Genomic DNA, 7,961 nt, shown 5'->3' on the forward strand with positions numbered 1-7,961 from the left:
GCCACTCACGTGTTTTGGTCCCTTTTCCAGTGTGCTTCTCTGGTGTGTGCCCCGACTCTGCCCTGGTGAACTCCAGAGCAGAACAGCAGTCAGGAGGATCACTTCGAGCTGGCAGGACATTGTTGGAGACTCTAGGGCTGCAGGATGGCTTTTAGGACTCCACGCTGGTGACTAGCACATGGAGTCCTAGGATCAACCCACTAAACGTTTTGTATGTGGTGATAGGACAGAGTAGCTGAAACTAGAGGCTGTTATATTAGTGCTGTTGATGATGTTTTGGTACTTGCTGGAACACTTTCCCTTCCCTACCCATTACTGTCTTGTCATTTATGTCACTGCTTGTTTTGTGTTTTAAAAGACTTCTGTGTGATGCACTTTACACTGTAAATAAAGTTGCACCCTGTTTAGTACCCATATAGAGGCAACATTGCACTCTTTTCTAAACGCCTCGCAACAAAAATATCGACCTACCCTTTCGGACCTGCTGGCAAGGCCTGAGAGTTAGGGAAATGGAACTCTGCTCAATGGGAAAGACAAAATAATTGCCAGTAATATTAAAATTAATTAGTCCAGGTTTGATCTTTGGATAACAGTTCCAATTAGTACCTAATTTTTTCAAATCCTTTCTGCTGCTAGAGCACATTTTGAAACCTATAAGGTCTGGCATGAGCAGATGCATTAAAACCTGCCTCACTCGCTGCTTACACAAGATGGAGATACTGCTTGTTGTATTCTGCGCCGACACTGGAATTTTGAAGCTATGGACACTCAAGGTGAAAAATGTACTATAGCAGAAAGAAGAAATGTACTATAGCAGAAAGAAGAATTTGTGAACTCAAACACCACTCCTCCAAAGAAGGATCACACGTGAGATAGTCAAAATATTTAGGGTGTGGGCTTTTGATAGGTAATGCTGCTAAGTCTTTTGGTAATTTGATACAAAGGCTTAAGTGGAAAGTTTGAAGTGCAAGAGATGGTCAGTATTCTAAAGCCTTCCTCTAAGCCACCAGCCAAAAAGGTGGTGTGAGGTTACAGACAGTGCTCTTCACAAAGCCACGAAACTTGATGTGCAACTGGTAGAAAAGATGCAAATTTATATCTCACATTTACAGTCCTTCAAATACTGGTAGTAATCCTGAGTGGAAGCAGCTGGGCTCTCTTTGCAGATGGATCTTGTGCATGCTCTAGAAATACAGAGCACTGCCTCATTTAAAAGAAGGCATAGTGAGAAAACATCCTCTTTGCCCTGAAAATAAAAAAAGCTAAAATGGTAAAGGGAGTCTGCTGACCACTACGTCTCTTTGCTCCTTGAAAGTACAATGGGAAAGGTGTGAGTGTCAGCTCTCATCTCAGTGGGGCACTGGACACGGTTAGTGCGTGCCAGCAGTTGTTACCATGAGGAGTTACCTTTTTGCCTTGAGGACAGTTTGAGCAGTGACCTTGTTTGCACCTCAGCACAGCAACAGTTTGTATGACTCAGGCTTGTCTTGGAGCAGTCTGGATCCTCACCGTAGAAAGAATCCCTGTGAGTTTTGCCGCACTGCAGATGCTTTTGTGGGAGAACACACCCTGACCACGCGTTTCCAGGCAGGCATTGCACTACCCAGAGGAGGACAGGTGGAATATGCAGCACCACAGCTGATCTCTCTATAGGCTTATTTCCACTCATGCACATGAAGCAGAGCACTTCTTCACATATCTGTCTCATTTACAAGCTCCTCTTCCAGGACCAGGGCTGCATTTCCATCACCCTTGCTTTATAGTCTGACATGGTGCTAGTGCAAGCCAGTATCATAGAATCATAGAATCATAGAATGGCCTAGGCTGGAAGGGACCTTAGAAATCATTTAATCCAACCTCCCTGTCATGGGCAGGGACGCCTCTTAACTAGACCAGGCAACATATGGGGACCGAGCGGGAACAAGGTCTGTGTGCTTGCCACCTCTCCCACCTGAGCTTGCAGCTTTATAAAAGCTGATGCTTTTCACAAGATGATTGATGTGGTTCTTTAGTGCAGGCTGGTCCGTCCTGCCAGATATTGCTCAGGTGAATGAACCAGCATGACTACTTTGTGCTACAGGAAGCACCATGCGTGGCCTAGTGGACAGGACACTGAGTTTCTCCCAGCCAGTGGCAGGATATGACACCACAAGAAATTCCCTTCAAGTCGTCCAGCTTCATAACCAAGGTAACCCTTTCCTTCTCCATGAAGGTGCTACATATGAAAGCAGGCAAGTGAGAATTAAGCGTGGTTATCATCATTATTGATAGTAGCCTCTCTGCAGTTGTCATTCATACACCTTGTTGCTAACCTTAATCTTCCCACTCTAATCTGTTTACTGAATATAAATCTTCCTCCTTTTGATTATTGTTTCCAAGCAACATCTGCTGAACAGATCATGCCGGTAACTGCAGTCCCCTCTATCTCCTGAAACTTTGAGTCAATGAAACTTTGAGTCAATGTCAGCCAGCTCAGCCCAGCCCCAATTCTGATTGCACCCAGAGCCTGCGTATGTGACAAAGGCCAGAAATGGAGGCTGCTGAGGAGGGACAGTTTGGAACCATCTAGCAGGCCAGGAACATGGTGAGGACTGATCCTGCACCTCCACGCAGCCCTCTTCTTTGCAGACTGATTTTGCTCTCCTTTATCCCAGCACCTTCAGGAAATCAGTCTGTCATTACACAACCAGTTGTCAAAGAACGATTACTGTAGTCACCATCCTGGCTCATCCATGCCCTGTAAACAAATCCAGGGCGTTCCCTGGTGCCTCTTGGTCATGCCTTCCCCTCCAAGATTCTTCCTTAGCCCAGCTGGTTTATTTTGCTTTGTTTTCAGTATCCTGGCTGTAGTACTTCCATGATTTTTGCAGCTAACTAAAAAATAACTGGGATTCATTGGATTGGGAAGCAGCAGCCGGGCTGTTCGGCGAGGGGAGGTCGGGTGGGAAGGGTGGTTGAGCTGTAAAGCTGCTGGTGCAGGGAGGGCTGGCAGCCTCTGCAACACACAGCAGCAGCCCTGCAGAGCTGAGTGCTCCTTCAACTGCTGCCGTTTTGCCTCGCCTTGCTGTCCCTTCCTCTTGTGCTCCCTGGCCTTGCTTCTTATGTTACACATACAGGCTCTGCTTGCAGCTGCTTGGAGTGGAGTCTGGCCCATGTATTTGCCAGGCAGGCACCTAAAAAAATGGAACAAAGGTATATCCGGATCAGCTTGCAATTTGTGGGAAGGAGATGCTGTTCTCTTCTCCCCTGGCTCCGCAGCAGCCTGGGATCTCCCTTTTCCCTGACACCAGCACCACCAACGTGGCTCACAATGGATTTGTGCGTCTGTGCATATCCAGCTCTGCAGGTGAGGCTGGCGCGTGGTAGGTGGGACCATGATCAGTGTTCTGGGCTGGTGCAAGTGGGCACAGGGGTCCAGCGATGCACAGAGACCCTACCTCCCTCATGCATGCTCAGGATGCTGGTCCCAAATATTCCTCGGTGCCAAGAAAATTGTAAAGGGAATTACTGCTCTTGGATGTTTCTTCAGGGCTCTAATGTCAGCTGGGAGCCGCAAAGAGCAACAGAGACAGGTTAGTGGGGAAGCCACCAATTTCCCCAGCAAAAGGCAGGTTCACAGCACCCTGTGCAAAAGAACCAAAAACCTCGCAGTGGGACCTTGTCCTGGCTCTGCTGCCTCCTGTCTGCCTCAGGAGAAAAGGTATGCAGCCAGGCACCAGGCATGGCGACGGGGGTCTGTCTTCCACCCTGTGGGCATGGGGTAGGGGCACATGCCCTCGGGCATTAGTGGTGGTGTCATAGAGGGGCACGGTTGCAGATCTGCCTGGACAGGGCCTGGGCACACATCTCTAGATCTGTCTCACCCAGCATGGGGCATGTGGGGAATTCTGGTAAAGGGAGTACCCTGCAAATGCGCTTTTTCGATGCCAGGAAAAAATGGATGGCAAAGTGGGAGGCTGTGTGGTATGACAGGAATGGAAATCTCAATAAAGCTGCAGTTCAGAAAGCACTTAAGTATATGGTCCTGTCATACAACAATTAAGGGTACTTAACTGCACCTATGCAGCTGAAAACAAGTTTAAGCATTTTTCCGGACTGCAGCCTTAGTCATTATGGGTTTGTAATAAATATGAAAAACTGCCTGCCCTGCAGATGCTGGGGAGATGGCTGCTGAGTGCCTGGCACTGGATGTTTACCATCAGCTGAATGCAGAAGGTTGATAAAAGAGGTGGCTGCCCATTCAGATATTGCTAGGCCAGACATTTGGTTTGATTTTATTAAATAGCTTGGTTAACCATCTGGGGTAAGGGATAAACAGTTCATTAATTAGTCCTGCTGCTAATGAGCAGGGAGGTGCTATAAGCATCTGTGGGAATAAATTACATAAAGGATGGTTAATCATATTAAGGGGAAATGATGTGAAATTAAAGTTCAAAATGAGAAGTCAGTGCTTCCTGAGGAAAAAAAAAACAAAACAAGTGTGCTCCTGGAGAGGGAGGGAGGGAGATGTAAAGGCATGCTGGTGTCCTGGTTCTCATCCACACCAGGTGTAGGTTTCCTGCCTGGCAGAATCCTTGGCCTGAGGGACGAGAGTAAAATTAAGACGAGCCCAGAGCAGAGTGGTGCTGTAGCATCAGAGCCTGTGATGTTTGGTTCATCTCTGTTTTTGTGCGAGCAAGGTTATGACTTCTCTCTGGCCAGCACCAGTGAGATAATGTTGCTGCCATTCCTGCATGTGCTGGCACATGAAGGAAGTGGCTTCTGGCAGCCAGAATCCACACAGGAGGAGGAGGAATATGTCAAGGACTGGAGGCACAGGACTCTGAAATGGCAGATAAACAAGGAAAGGTAAATACAGCCAGGCAAGCAGAGCAGACCATGGTTGTGCCACCAAGGATCACACTGGACAGCACAACTGGGAAAGCGCTGGCTGAGAGTCTTGGCTCTAGCCCTTTCCTCCTGCTCAAAGTGTGATTTTGCAACCGAAATCTTCCGACAGTATGAGTTGCTCCTGATTTCATCCCTAGCAGGACTACATAAGCCAGACACAAGTGGCTGCCATGTACAAGTACCACGTCTGAGGATGCTTCAGAGAGGAGTCACTGGGCGTGGCTCTGGGGATATACAAAAGATCAGGACTGGAGATAAACAGAGCAGATATCTCCTTGCACCAAAAAACACGGGCTTTCGGGAATACCTGTGGGCTGGGCTCCCTGTGAGAAAATCCTCAACTTCACCAGTTCAGTTAGTGCAAAACTAGATATGATACAGCATGACAAACATGCTGGACAGTCCAGAGTCCTCACTCCGACAGGTGTCTTAATCTTCTGCTTTCAATAAAGTACTGGGGTTTTCTGAGGGTCTTCCAGGGTTTTCATATAAAGATGCAAAAGTAGTGAAGAATGCAGACAGCCTGCCTGGGGATGTGTAACTCAGGCTACACCAATACTGGCATTTTGGAAACCATAAAACCCTTAAGCACTGGAGATTAGAAGGAGCCATGTGCCTCCACCTACATTTACAAGGAAATCCATAATTGGGCCTTAGGGCAGTGGAGGTGAAAGCTGAGCAGCAAAAGTGAAACATAGAACCATAGAATTGTTTAGGTTGGAAAAGACCTTTAAGATCAAGTCCAACTGTAAACCTAACACTGCCAAGTCCACCACTCAACCATGTCCCTAAGTGCCACATCTACACATCTTTTCAATACCGCCAGAGACGGTCACTTAACCACTTCCTTGTGAAGTCTCTTCCAATCCTTGACAACCTTTTGCATGAAGAAATTTTTCCTAGTACCCAGTCTAAATCTCCCACGATGCAACTTGAGGCCATTTCCTCACATCCTATCACTGGTTACTTGGGACCAGACTCCAATCCCACACACTTCTTTCAGGTAGTTGCAGACAGCAGTAAGGTCTCCCCTCGGCCTTCTTTTCTCCAGGCTAAGCAAACTCAGTTCCCTCAGCCACTCCTCATAGGACTTGTTCTCGAGACCCTTCACCAGCATCATTGACCTTCTCTGGACAAGCTCCAGCACCTTGATGTCTTTCTTGTCATGAGAGGCCCAAAACTGAACATAGGCTTCGAGGTGCAGCCTCACCAGTGCCAAGGGGACAATCCCCTCCCTGGTCCTGCTGGCCACACCATTTCTGATCCAGGCCAGGATGCTGCTGGCCTTCTTGGCCACCTGGGCACACTGCTGGCTCATGTTCATCTGGCTGTAAACCAGCACTGCCAGGTGCTTTTCTGCGGGGCAGATCTCCAGTCCGTCTTCCCCAAGTCTGTGGCTTTGCCAGTGGTTGTAATGATCCATGTGCAGGACCAGGCACTTGGCCTTGTTGAACCTCATACAATTGGCCTTGGCCCATCACACCAGCCTGTCCAGACCTGTCTGCAGAGCCTCCCTACAGCAGATCAGCACTTCCATCCAGCTTGATGTCATCTGCAGACTTACTGAGGATGTGCTCGATCCCCTTGTCCAGATCATTGATAAAGTTATTAAACACAACAGAACAAACACATATTCACCAGCACGCCTTTGGTGTAACTATCCATCCAGTTTTTCCACCCAGCAAAGGGTATGCCTGTCCCAGCCATGAGTTGCCAGTTTCTCCAGATGCTGTGGGAGATGGTGTCAAAGGCTTGACTAAAGTCTGTGTAGACAACATCCACAGCCTTGCTCTCATCCACTGATTGAGTCACCTTGTCCTAGAAGGAGAGCAGGTTAGTCAAGCAGGACCTGCCTTTCATAAAGCCGCGCTGGCTGGGCCTGATCACCTGGTTGTCCTGGACGTGCCGTGTGATGGCACTCAGGATGATGTGCTCCATAACCCTGCCCAGCACCCAGGTCAGACCGACAGGCCTGTAGTTCCCCTGATTCTCCTTTTGGCCCTTCTTGTAGATGGGCATCACATTTCAATAAGGATTCAATAAGGTCAAGTGTAGAGTCCTTCATCTGGGGAGGAATACCACCAGGCACCAGGACAGATTAGGGCTTGTCCTGCTGGAAAGCAGCCCCGTGGAGAAAGACCTTGAAGTCCTAGTGGGCAGTGAGTTGTCCATGGGACAGTAACGTGCCCTTGTGGCCAAGAGGGCCAACGGGATCCTGAGGTGCATTAAGAAAAGTGTGTCCAGCAGGTCTAGGGAAGTTCTCCTCCCCATCTGTTCTGCCCTGGTGAGACCACACCTGGAATACTGTGTCCAGTTTTGGGGTCCCCAATTCAAGAGAGACAGGGACCTACTGGGGAGAGTCCAACAGAGAGCTACGAGGATGATCAAGGGACTTGAACATCTCTCCTGTGAAGAGAGACTGAGAGAACTGGGGCTGTTTAGCCTTGAAAAGAGAAGGCTGAGAGGGGACCTTATCAGTGTGCACAAATATCTGAGGGGTGGGTTTCAAGAGGAAGCGGCCAATCTCTTTTCAGTGGTGCCCAGTAATAAGACCAGGAATAATGTGTTAGCTAGAACATAGGAAGTTCCACCTCAACCTGAGGAGAAGCTTCTTTACTGTGAGGGTGACAGAGCCCTGGCACAGGCTGCCCAGAGAGGTTGTGGGGTCTCCTTCTCTGGAGGCTTTCAAAACTCACCTGGACGTGTTCCGGTGTGATCTAATCTAGGTGATCCTGCTCTGGCAGGGGGGTTGGACTAGATGATCTCTAGAGGTCCCTTCCAACCACTAACACTCTATGATTCTACAATTCTATGATTTTCTTATTGCCTTTTACAGCAGTGGCCAAATTAAGTTCTAGGTGGGCTTTGGCTTTTCTAATTTTCTCCCCACATAACATGGCAACATCCTCTTAGGCCTCCTGGGTTGCCTCCCCCATCTTCCAAAAGTTGTAAACTCTCATTTTTCACCTGATTTTCAGCCAGTGCTCTCTGTGAAGGTGCAGACTTGCACAAGAGCTCCCCTTCACTGGTGCCAGACTGAGGCTCCTGGTCCAACCCAAAAAGGCTCAGGA

The sequence above is a fragment of the Apaloderma vittatum genome, unplaced genomic scaffold, assembly GCF_000703405.1.
Source record: "Apaloderma vittatum isolate BGI_N311 unplaced genomic scaffold, ASM70340v1 scaffold7506, whole genome shotgun sequence".
In the NCBI taxonomy this organism is placed as follows: Eukaryota; Metazoa; Chordata; class Aves; order Trogoniformes; family Trogonidae; genus Apaloderma; species Apaloderma vittatum.